Source organism: Ailuropoda melanoleuca, chromosome 5 (assembly GCF_002007445.2).
Source record: "Ailuropoda melanoleuca isolate Jingjing chromosome 5, ASM200744v2, whole genome shotgun sequence".
In the NCBI taxonomy this organism is placed as follows: Eukaryota; Metazoa; Chordata; class Mammalia; order Carnivora; family Ursidae; genus Ailuropoda; species Ailuropoda melanoleuca.
The window spans coordinates 38,521,592-38,534,224 of NC_048222.1; the positions used below are offsets into that span (position 1 = coordinate 38,521,592).

Here is a 12,633-nt window from a genome sequence, read left to right on the forward strand (position 1 = left end):
AGGAAGAGGGACAAGCAGACTCCCGCTGGGATCATACCCTGAGCCAAAGTCAGATGCTCAACCAACTGAGCCACCCAGGCGCCCCTTAAATATTGTTTGATATTTGCTTTCAAATATGTGTTCTGCAACATCAATCCACCCTATTTTGTCAACCCTTTGTTGTCATATGTCTTCGTTACTTCTAATATTCAGGTCTGATAAATAATGTTGTGATGAATATTCTAATACCGTCTCCAGGGTTTTCTTCCAGTGGATTCCTAGGAGAACTGTTGGGTCAAAGCTACGAAAACGGTTGAAATCCTTCCGGAAAGGTAGTGCCAGTTTATTTCCCAACTTCGTCACGTGGTCACGAACCTTTCTGCGGCCATCAACACCAGCAGCATCAACCCCGACGGTCGGACAGGTGAAAACAGAATCTTATTTTATTTTGCATTTCTTCAGCAAATAGTAAAATGAAACATTTTTTCCTGCATTCGCCACTTGTGTGTCTTCTTTTGTGAATGTTCTTTGCCAATTTTTCTACTGGGATGTTAGCACTTTTTTTTTTTTTTAAGGCTTTGTAAAAGCTCTTTATACATTAAGGCCATTAGCCTTTTGCCATATCTGTTGCAAATATTTTTCTCAATTTGTCGTTTCCTTTTTTAATTTTGCGGTTTCTTTTTCAATGCATATTTGGAGGTTTGGGGTAGGCAATTGCTTTTGTCATTTCTTCGATTGTTTTTGAGCTTAAATAGGTGTTCTCTACTCTCAGTTAAATGTTCCCTCATGTTTTCTTCCCTCGTCCTGGGGTTTCTTTTGTTTTCATGCTGTAATTATCTGAAATTTCCTAAAGGGATCTAAAAGGACTATCTCCCAAGTAGTCAATTTTCTCAACACCAGTTGTTAATTCAAGTCTTTCCTAGTGATTTGTAATGCTTCCTTTGATCTCACGTTGCTCCTGTGCCCATAATAAAGTTGGTTTTATCCTTACCAGTTACGTGCTCTTGACGCCCGCTGTTTCTGGAGCTGGTACCATGCTGCACGGTAGCTGTACCTTTAAAATATAATTTAATATTGTTAAAGCAAGCCACGTCTCTTGTTCTTAAAAAACTTGAGCTATTTTTAGTTTGTTATTCTTTCAGATTCACTTTAGAGTTGTCTTGTCAAATTACCAAAAGTTTCCATTGAGATTTTTATTATGTTTGTTTTTGCCAGATCCACATATTAATTCAGGAAAAACAAATGTCTTTTCATTGTTCCTTTTTCCCCAACCAAAAGCCAGTTGTGTTCTCCACTTCTTTGAAAATTGTCTTACACAAAACTAATAAAGTTTTGTGGCTTTCTTCATGAAAGTTCCACACCATTCTCATGGAGAATCATTCAGAGGTAAATTATGTTTTTGTTGGCTTTTGTCTTCCAACTGGTTATTGTGGGTATATGAAATCGATTTTTGTTTATTTATCCGGAGAGGAGAATATATTTGTATATCATTGGGGAGGAGACTATCCTCACCAGCAGTGTTCCCAGTGGTGAGTCACAGGAAACTCAGTGAGAGCCAGAGAAGAGCCGTGCCCCCAGGGACTCAGCCCGTCGCCCCTCACTGTGGATGGGGGAACAGCCAGCAGGCACAGCAATGCCCAGGCCTCTTGCAAACTCTAAAGTACGGTACGCACACCTTGTTGTGCCTTTTGATCTCAGTATGAGGCCAAAGGAAGCTGTTGGTGGGTCAGGCTGTGTCTGTGTGGGAGTGGGGACCGGGGTCCCCATTGCTGGCCCAGAGAGCCCGCGTCCACACAGCAGCTGCCCGAGTCCCGCCCCAGCTGCCCTCGAACCACACACGCTAAGAACAAGGAGAGACGCTCAAGGATCACGGGGCTCACGGGTTGGCCAGAGGCTTGTTCCTGGGAAGGGCTGCAAGAGGGAAAGGGTTTTTACCTCTGTGTACCGCCCACAGTGGAAATGTTGGGTGCCCACCTGCGCCCAGCCCTCCACTCCCGCCCACACCCTCTTTGGACTGTGGAACTTTCGCATCTCCGTTTTGCTGAACGACACATTTATATGCTCTCGTGAAAGGGTGTATTGGGCAGAGGAAATGGAAAACTTGGGGCCTGATTCACACTTGCCAACACTCAGAAAGTCCCAAAAAGCCCCCACGATGGGGATCCACCCACCCACCCAGCTGCCTCGTGATGGACGTCCCTGTTTGCTAATGGTGGCCCCATGGAAGACACAGCCACGGGGAGCCCTGTGGCACGGCCCCCCTTATTGTAGCCATGAGGGCTCAGATTTCAACAGAGCCTTGGACCCCCGAGGTCTGCTACACAGAGGTTTCTAAGTGCTTTTTAAGCAACGGAAATCTTTTTTTGGTTAGAAGTCCTTATGAAACCCTAGTCATTAGAACAGATAAAAATGGAAATGCCTTCAGTGGCATTGGGGTAAAAAGCCTTGACTGCCCTACACACACACACACACACACACACACACACACACACATTTGGAGTCAAGTGTGCCATCCTGTGAAGACACCGGAGACATTTCTACGAATTGCTAGGACAGTGCCAGATGCAGACCTCTTTTTAAGGGTGGGTAAACTGAGGCCCAAAGGGAAAACAACTGTGGGTCAAGATCAAGCAGCATCTGAATGGTACATGTAGGGCTAGAATCCTGGCTCTGTCTGCCCACCGGAGCCCAGGGCAGGGACAAAAGGGCTGTGCTCATGGAATTTAACTCAGGAGTTGGGGAGTGATGAAGATACACGACTAAGGGTTGTCGGGCTGTCCCGGTCTTGCTTCAAAACCCGCTCTGCATCACAACACTTGTAAGAGTGCACTGGAGTCCTGAGTTACTCATGGAATCAATTAAACCATGAGAGCAGGAGAGCCAGGGGTCGAGGTTCCAGCTTCTGCCCTTCGTCTCACTTGCCAGGGACCTTGGGCCAGCGACCGTCTGACTTGAGTTTGACTCATGATCTCCGGGATCCCTTCCAGCGTCTGCGCTCCGCATCCAGGCAACGCATGAAGCTTTAGGACCTACAGCGGATGCCAGAACTCCTCGCAGGAGCAAAAGGTCTCTATCTGGGGAGCAGCCTCAAAGAGCAGATGGGGTGGTCCGAAGGCCTGGGTGTGTGCGGGGGGCCAAGGCCTGTAAGGCCAGGGAGCCAAGGCCAGCCTGCTCTGCAGGAAATGAGGCAAGAAACTGGGGATTGCTCAGAATGAGGAAAGGGAAAGAGAAAATCAGGGGGGGAGGGGCGTTGAGGAGCAGAAGATGGTCCAGAGATACAGCTGCCTAGAGGGGCGGGCACTTTAAGAACGAAACACCTGATGTTCAGCTCGAAGTTGTTTGCGTTGCTGTGATGTCAGTCCTTCCCTCGTTCCCACTCCCGTCCCACCCTGTATCTTCAAGTCAACCTGCCTCACCCACGGATGCTTCGTGCCAGCGAGAACTGAGAAGAGGCCACGCTGGCCGTCTGGGCCCACGTGCTCTGAGATGAAGACAGTAGGTGTGAGGAGGCTGGGGCAGCAGGAGCCAGGAGGCTGTGGGTCCCCTAAAAAGTCTCAGAAACCTCCGGGTCCCTGGGTCTCCATGGAGAAGGAACTTTGGGGGGGTCTAAGCCAATCTCACTTGGATCTCAAGAGGCAGAGAAGCCCCCTCGTAACACGTAAGTGGATTTCAATCTTAAAAATATTTATGTGGTACCTTTCACACGTCCAACCATGAGCTCTGGGCTGCGGGGACTCCAAGACTCGAGAGGCAGGAGTTGTGACATTTCACTGTGTCTGATCAGGACCTCGAGAGCTGGTTAGAGGTGGAGGTTCCCCGGCCTAATGCCAGGCACTTGGATTCTGCAGGATTTGACAGACCCTGAGATGTGCTGGTGACATGACCCCCGCCCTCAAGGAGCTTATAATGTCACTGGCGACTTTAGTAACAGGATTCACTCTGGCCTTCCTCTGGCCACTGCCAATTCCTGTTGGTCAAGGGTCCCCAGGCCCAGCAAAGAGCACCCAGTCTCAACTGAGAGCCGTAGGTCTTCACCTCGGGGTCCCGGAGGGTCCACACCACTGGCAGGGCAGCTCTTCTCTGCCAAGGCGAGCCCGCGGGAATGCTGTCCCTTCTGGAAGGAAAAGCATTGACTTGGGCTCTAGAACCTGTAATGCGCGCCTGGTCTCGAGTCCCCAGTGTCCCAGTCTGTGTCCAAGACCTGACTCCTTTCCTACCTGGACTGACGATTCCACCTGTCCTTCTCTGCCACAGCGGGACCCTCTGGAATACCCTAGGCTAGCTTGCCCTACAGCCCTTCTTCTCGGACTTTCCCCCTGAGCGCAGTTTAGTTGCGGGCAATAGGACAGAGTGTTGGAAGACGGTGAGAAGGATTTCTTCAGCACAGCCAAGCATAGCCTGGGATGCAGGAGCCCGACAGGGATCAAAGCATCAAGAGGTATACCCAGGAAGTCAGCCCAGTGAGAGGGAGAGGGTTCTATGGTCTGGGGGGGCGGGGGGCAGGCTTCCATTTGTTCATCTCTTCACTCCTTCATTTGTGCAACAGACATGCGCAGAGGCCCTTCTGTGTAAGGATACAGCGGAGGTGAGCTCAACCTTTTTCTTAAGGAGCATACCATCTAGTAGGGGAGGGCATTGGTCTTGGAGGTTGACAGGACTCTGAGCATCAAAAGCTGATAGAAAGGAGTTCTAGGCTCAAGGAACAGCTGGACCCAAAGCAGGAAAGAAGGCTCAAGAGCCAGAGGGTTGGGCAACCTGGGTAGAGTAGAAGGACATGGAAATATGTTCTAATTCGAGATCGAAACTTCCTGTGCTCTGAGCCGGGCCCAGGCCAGGTGAACAAGAGGTTCTTGAGGTGAACAAGACAATCTCTGCCCTCCATTGCCAGAACTTGTTTCCATCATTCTGGGAAGTGCAAGGGAGCCACCCAACAGCCCGCTCCCCTTACAACGCACGGCAGGCAATCAGCATGGGTTCCACGAGCAGACCCAGGGGGCCTCAGCTCCCAGTCAAAGGACAGGACTGCCACCGCTATAGGGACAGCCGGCAGGGAGGGCCCTAGCCACCCCACAGGAGATGAAATTTGGTGGGGGAGGAGATAACCTTCCTGCTGGACAGTTAAGTCCCTGGCTCTGCCTGAGGGAGGCTGAACCTTAAGGAAAACAACCCCAGAAAGAAAAAAAAAATAACAGGGCTGGCGCTCTGGAAGACATGCTAACCTGAGTACAAACAGAAAGCCCCTACAAAGGCAAGGTAGGGTAGAGTGCCGAAGTGTACCACTTGCTCTTGTGAAATGACCCTGGTCAGAGCGGCCATGGGGGGGGCGGGGCGGGCAGTGGGGCGGGGCGGGGACCCTTTCTTGATTTCTGCAGTGAAGCCTTCTCAGGTCAGGGCTGGGGAATCATGGGTGGTTTTCTTTCTTTCTGGTTTTGTTGACCTCTTTTTTTTTTTTTTTTTTTTTTTTTTGGTTCTCTGTGAGGTCTGAAAAATCAAGGTTCTAGGTGGCGATGCTTTCCTCCAAGAAGGCAGGCAAGAAGGAAGCCAGGCACCAGCCATCTTGTTGGCGGGGCATGGAGCTTGGGAGGAAAATGCCCTCACTGGGGAGTCAGAAAGTCTGGCCCCAGCTCTGCTCCCACAAGCTGTGTGACCTTGGGCAAGTCCCTTCCCCTCTCTGGGCCCACTCGTCCTTTAGGCACTTTCTTCTCCGTACTGGGCCAGGGTCCATAACTATAAGAATAAGAAAGTAAGTAGCAGTGGGGGGAGTGGGACGAGAGCTGGGGCTGCAGGCAGACGAGTTTCTGGGAGCAGACCCTGGTCTTTTGCCACTGTAACCAGTGGCCGTTAGGAAATGGGCCTATGGCAGGAGGAAGTGCCAGGGGTGGTTCTCCTAGAAACAAACTGTGTGGGGTGGTGTGTGCATTTCCTTTGGTTTGGGGGTAAGGCTGGCTTTCTAGCGCCCACCAACACAGCCTGAGGCTGACGGACACCCTTTGCAGGAGGTGGAAGCCTCCTAAGTGCTCTGGGAGGGACTGAAGGAGGGAAAATCAGAGCAGGACCAATATTTCCAGCTTGCCTTCAGTGTGGGGAGAGGGAAGAGAGAGGAGCCCAGGACTTTCTCTCCACCTCTTTGCCAGTCGATGGCTTAAATAAAACTCCTTTGGGGGTCCCCAGGGTCATTTACAGCCAGTGGAGCAGAGCCTTCCCCAGGGGCTGGCTTGGCCCTGCCCCACATTCAGGCCTCACTGACATTTACTAAGCCTGTCGACCTGCCTTCTCAGCCCCAAACCCATTGTGTGAATTCGATCTTTCTCAAAACAAAACGTTCCCAGAGTCTGGACAAAGGTCAGGAATGCTTGCCTTTGAAAAGTCTCCCCATTGTTTCTCTCTGTTGCCTTGTTTTATGTCCTTGCCAGAGCCCAAAGCCTTGATCTCCTGCTCAGAGGGGGTCTGGGTGACAGCCAAGCCTGATGGTGACCAACTGTCAAACCAGCGGGCCCAAGCCTCCGCAAGGGACTTATTGCACGGTCTCTTCACTGTGGTCAATGTAGGGCTTTGGACTAGGGGTCCAGAGGTAGGTGGCAGGGAACTTAGCTGGCTGTGAGGATGGAAGGTCTAGGAGAGGGGGGAGGGAGAGAGAGGGGAGGGAGAAGGAGGGGAGAGGAGAGGAGAGGAGAGGAAGAGGGAGGAGGAGGGGGAAGAGCAGGGAGAGGAAGGCTGGCAGAGGGAGAGAAAGAGGGAGGGGAAGGGGAGGGAAGGGGGGGAAAGAAGGGGAGCCATTTATTTCCCAAAGGCTCAGTTTCTCCCCCTGTAAAAGGGGACTACTGTCACTCTACATCAGGCTTGCGAGAGTTAGAAAGCATCCCTTGGGTGAAAATCCCAGTACAAAGCTGGTACTCCAGAATATCAGAGGAGAGAGGGAGCTGACGGGGACGGGACCCACCGCTCATTACTGGCAGAGCCAAGAACAGAGCCCAGGGAAGTCTGAGTCCAGAGTCAGCACAGGCCACAGCAATCTGCTGTACCCCAACCTTCCTGGAGAGAATGTCACTGAGTCCAAGACTTACTCATGGTCTTTCCAGATAACTCGGTGACTTCCACCTCGGAGTGCTCAGAATTTCCCACAGACCCCAAATAATAATCCAGGGAGAAACCAGCTCAGACTGAGAGTCACCAGAGGAAATGACCTGGGGAGAGACCAGAGGAGGGGGAGGGGAGACCCATGAGCCCCAGGTCTCTCTTCAGGGTGACACCACCTCATAACTTCAGGCCCTAGAGGCTGCCCAGTCATCCTCACCTGCCTCACAACAAGGACACGCAAGGTCTCACATGGTTTTCTTTCTTCTTGGAACCTTCTTGGTGCCAGCGCCAGAGCCCCCAGGCCTCGCTCTTGTCGTCTGCTGGCAAGAAAGCGGACCCTGCATTCGCCTGCTAGGCAGGGAGGCAGGGAGCCCAGGGCCCAGCTCTGGGGAGGCCGGGAGGCAGGATCCGGCTCTAGAGTCTGTCCTTCTGCAGTTCTGGTTTCTCTGAGTACGTGCATGAGGAAACGAGAGATTTCCCAATCAAGGTGGAAATTTACATAATTTGTAGAACTCCCAAGACACAGCTGTAGATTCTTTTAAAACGTGTGGTCCGGAGGATAAAAGCCCTTTTCCTCTCTACACAAAGAGATCAGAGTGACCCAGAAGCTTCCTGGGGTGGGGGCTGAGAGTGTGTTTGCGGAGGGCATCCGTGTTCCAGGCACTCGGTCTTCAGATCCGTTCCATCTCAAACCACCCGCAGCAGAGGCCCCACTTTGTCTCTCGCTGGTAAGCAAACTGGAATTCCCAGAGTGTAAATGACCCCCAAGGACGCCCCAGATTCCAGCTTAAGGTCGCTCACTGCGTGGAGAGTCGGGCATAGTCCCATCACTCCCTTTCTGGGTTTCCCCAACGAAAAGAACCCATCTCTTCCCCCTCCGCCCAAGATCACGGTGTTCCTAAAACCTCCTGGATCCGAAGTCCTCGGCCAGCTAGGCTCTTCATTAAACACAGATTGAACGCCCCCAGATTCGCGTTCAAGACCCCGTTGAGGAGCAAATGTGAAAGGCAATAATCAGGGATGGAGAAATTGCCAATGGATCTATTAAAGTTGATCGAAATCGATGTGCCAGTTAGCAGCCAAGCATCAGCCCGGGCCCACGCCAGGCACCCGGCTGGGCGCTCAGACCAGACATAGGTAAGAGCAGAGCACCATGCATAACAGCGTCTAAGCAAGTTTACAGAAACACGGCTCGCCGCTGCCTGACATCGGCCAGGCGATTTGATCTCTCTGGGGCTTCATTCCCTCATTTGCAAAATGGGAACAATAACGCTGTCTTCTTACAGTTACTGTGAGAATTCTACGGGGCAATCACTGTGAGCTGTTCAGGGCAGAGTCCGCAGACCAAGCTCTTAATAAACGCTGGTTAGTATCACTCTTGCTGCCAGGGAGGCTGGGAACGGCCATTTATGAAGCAGCTCCTGTGCAGCCAGGACCGCTCAAGACAACTGCCAACCCTCAACAGAGTTAGTCTACTGTCTTCATCTTTCAGACGAGAAAACTGAGGTTTGGGGACTCATCGCACCATTATTCCCCGGCAAAGTGAAGATGTGCAGCTGGGTCTGTTTGATATCGGAGCAGATAAGAACCAATCAGGTCGAACAGGTGTGTGCTTCTTGTCTTTTTAATTTTTTAAATGATTTTATTTATTTATTTATTTATTTATTTTGAGAGAGAGAGAGACAAGAAGGGAAGGAATAGGAAGAGGGGCAGACAGAGAAACGGACTCCCCACTGAGCAGGGAGCCCAATACGGGGCTTGATCCCAGAACCTGGGATTATGACTTGAGCCAAAGGCAGACGCTTAACCGACTGAGCCGCCCAGGTGCCCCCAAACAGGTGCTTTTGTTAGGACTGTTGGGACCCTAAAATCTCTGGGATGTTCTGGACCAGACTATACAATTGAACATTCTGTGATGATGGAAATGTGTTAACTTATGCTGGTCAACAAGGTAGGTCACCAGAAAGGTGCCTGGTGTGACCAAGGAACAGAATTTTGAATTTCATTCAATTTTAGTTAATTTAAACAATGGCTCGTGGCTATGTCTGCTCTATCGGACAGCACAAGTCTACACTCCATCTCTGGCACCTTCCCTAACCTTGCATCCAAGCCCCCTCCCTGCCCGTCCCAGTGTCTCCTTTATGGTGACTCGCTGGCTCAGGTCCCCATGGCCTATGCACTCCCCACTCACATCCCATATCAATCTCTGTCTCTGGTCCCTTGGTTTTGATGACCCTCCCTGCCCCCTACCCCAGCTCCTCCTGAGTGTGACGTCAGGTTCTCTGCTAACTCCTATGCTCTGTCTCCTGTTGCATCTGCTGAAAATGCCCCAAGCCAGCCCTGGGACCCACAGAATCTTTGCTCTTACCCTTAATATTCACACCCCCCTAAAATCTACCAAAACCCCAGGTCCAGATCCAGATGCCCTGGTGGGGGGCAGAGTGGGTGGGAGGAGAACAAAGGGACATGCTGTTCAAAACAGACGCAGCCAAGAATCCCCAGGATATTTGGTTGTTCCCATATGGGAAATACGAAGCGAGTAGGGCACCTGCTTCAGGGTGCTTACACACTACGTCAGGGCCCATGATACACTGAAAAGACCAGAGAGAGAGCCACGTCCTCGTGGCTTGACTAAGAAGCACTACAGCATCTCAAGGCCAGGGGTGCTCCCGGGGCTCCAAGAAGAGAGAGACCACTCTGGGCTGTGCTCCCCAGCGGGCCTCCCAGGTGTGGTGGAGGGCTGCCCACCCTTTCCAGGCTGCAGCCCCTCCACCCAGCTTGCACCTCTGAAGGCTGCCTGAAGGACATCTTGCCTCTATCTGCAAGTTGGCATCGGCCAAAGTGGAGCGGCAGGCGATGGACAGCGGGAAGAGAGAGCAGGGCTCCGTCTCTGCTGGGTACAGGCTGAGCCGCGATCAGCTTCCTGGACAGAAGGCCATGGCTTCTGCCCGGCCCCCCACACTGGCAGCCACGGTCCCCTCATGGTTCTCTTGTGGTTCTGGAGACGCCTCCTTTAAACGGTCCCTTCCCTCACCCATCCCGATGCACCACCCTGGGCTTCTCGCTGGGGCCCCGCGGAACCACGGTCTCAGTAGGCTCTTCCAGGATGAGTGGGACTGATGCAGGCAGAGAAGAGAAGAAACTCAGCAGAGCAGGAGAACCCCAGGGCAAAGAAGCAAGACAGAGGCGCCAAAGTCTTGCTCAGAACAGAGCCCAGCGGGCTGAGGAAGGGCTCTGGGTCGGGGGAGCTGGAGCTGAAGCTGGGCCAGACCATGGGTGCCTCCATCGTCAGGAGCTGGGACTGTGCGCCTGGGAAACCAAGCGACCCATGTCAAACTGGGACGATGCTTCCTTTCAGGGGCCCTCGTGCACTGATCATTTCTATGCAACCGGCTGTGGCTCTCACATAGGCAACTGGTTTTTTTGGAGTCTCATGAGCTAGGGGCACCTGGGTGGCTCAGTCAGTGAAGCATCTGCCTTCAGCTCGGGTCCAGAGCAGGGAGCCTGCTCCTGCCTCTCCCTCTGCCCCTCTCCCCTGCTTGTGCTCTCTCTCTCTCTCAAATAAATAAATAAAATCTTAAAAAAGAGAGAGGGAGTCTCATGAGCTAGCTGGTGACCACATAACTGGCTTTTAAACACACATGACACTACTGGTCAATAAACAAAGCCGCCCTTGAATAGAATGCCACTCTGGCTTTCGTGACAAGTAAGTAAATTTCACTCATGTTCAAGTATATCTATCCTGTATCCAGTGACCTATGGAATCATATTTCTGTTTGTTAGACAGGAACATTCAGATCCTGCCTCTTCATATCTTATTGGCTAAGCAAATGCAAGGACATAGTACGTAGTACGTGGTGTAGACCACTGTGCTTGTCGATTTCCCCCTGCATGATTCAGAGTTACTTTAGCTTGGGGGAAAAGATGTTTCTAATACATATTTTATGCCAGATGCCATGTAAACAAAGTATGGCATGCCTCAAATGCTATGTGCAATGAGATTGGGACTATTCTTTGACAATACTTGGCAATTTCTAGTAAAGTGTATTGACCTCTGCTGCCTTTAGAGCCGAGAGAATGTGGGCACCTTGGCTGGCCTCTTTACAAAGATGTTGCTCCCTTGGCTGAAGGGATACAGAATTCTTGAATGGAATCATGCATCTAGAACTATGCTAATACCTCGAAAGATGGGTGGGAAAATTCTGACTATAGTTTTCAGGAAAGGAAGGAAGGGAGAGAGGGAAGGAGGGAGGGAGGGAGGGAGGACTGCTTTGGCTGCAATTTCACCAAGATGCCCCATAACAAAAAGATTGTGGCATCATGTGCTTGCGCCTGTTTATTTTCTAAGTGTCAGGATGACAGTAATTTGATCTTTGGCAGGTTTTTTTGTTTGTTTGTTTGTTTGTTTGTTTGTTTAGAAAAGGATTTTATAGGGGCGCCTGGGTGGCACAGTCCNTCTTTGGCAGGTTTTTTTGTTTGTTTGTTTGTTTGTTTGTTTGTTTAGAAAAGGATTTTATAGGGGCGCCTGTGTGGCACAGTCCTTAAGCATCTGCCTTCAGCTCAGGGCATGATCCCGGCGTTCTGGGATCGAGCCCCACATCAGGCTCCTCCGCTGTGAGCCTGCTTCTTCCTCTCCCACTCCCCCTGCTTGTGTTCCCTCTCTCGCTGGCTGTCTCTCTCTGTCAAATTAATAAATAAAAGCTTTAAAAAAAGAAAAAAAAGAAAAGGATTTTATATTGTTTACCCTTTTTTCACAGGTCATTGATAACATCAATTACCTAAATAGACCCAAACTTTCAGGATTAAGTGCAATTGCTGACTTGTTTGCATTTTTTTTCCACCACCCTAATGAATTCGTGGGGATAGAAAGTCCACTGAGAAGAACGCATGGAAGGTTCCAATGACCCATTAGAAGCATCCCCAGTTAAACTATTGCTTTGTGAAAATCATCGACAAGTGACATTGACAAAATTCGAAGTGTCCACGTATTTGTACGGACTGGTACAGCGTGTCTATAATGTTTTTCCACAGTCTGTTATCTGTTTATTTTTGACAATTTCTGCCCCAGTATCTTCAGCAGAACAGTCTTTCTCCAAATTAAAACCAATTAAAAGCTATTTAAGGAACACTCTGTGACAACAACATTTAACAGAATTAACACCACTCACTGCAGAAGCGAGGCAGCAAAAGTTGCAAAACTTATCGACGATTTCACTCACGCCAAATCACAATGGTAACGCGGGGAGTTTGCTTCTGATTTCCACATTTGTCCGTGTTGACTGAGTATGGCTTGGTGCTGACATGTTTTACTTTAGAGTATAAGTTTTGAAGTGTATTTATATAGATTTTTGTTATATCAGGAAAAGATGATAGTACTTAATATAGTTTCTTCTTTTATTGTATGTGGGGAAGGCACTACATTAATATCTGCTTTGAGCCCATTTTTACACCCCATTGAAGGAGAATCTAAAATGGTTGTGTCTGGGTAGTGAACAGCAAAAACGAAACCCTTAGGGTTGTTCCAAAGGGCAAAGTGGGGGGGGATTGAGTGTTCCGTCTGTTCTGGGCACCGGACCG

At 50.4% G+C, this 12,633-nt stretch overlaps 1 long non-coding RNA gene across 2 annotated transcripts; it reads left to right on the top strand.

Annotated features, from left to right (window-relative positions):
* The first annotated feature begins 7,470 nt into the window (after window positions 1-7,470).
* On the top strand, window positions 7,471-12,143 carry LOC117802339. Of its 2 annotated transcripts, XR_004625553.1 has the most exons (5): window positions 7,471-7,784; window positions 8,025-8,193; window positions 8,343-8,421; window positions 8,549-8,661; window positions 11,814-12,143. It is a non-coding gene; the product is annotated as an uncharacterized LOC117802339 (long non-coding RNA). The 2 variants fall into 2 exon arrangements; XR_004625552.1 differs by having other exon boundaries at window positions 7,471-8,193.
* Window positions 12,144-12,633: the final 490 nt, after the last annotated feature.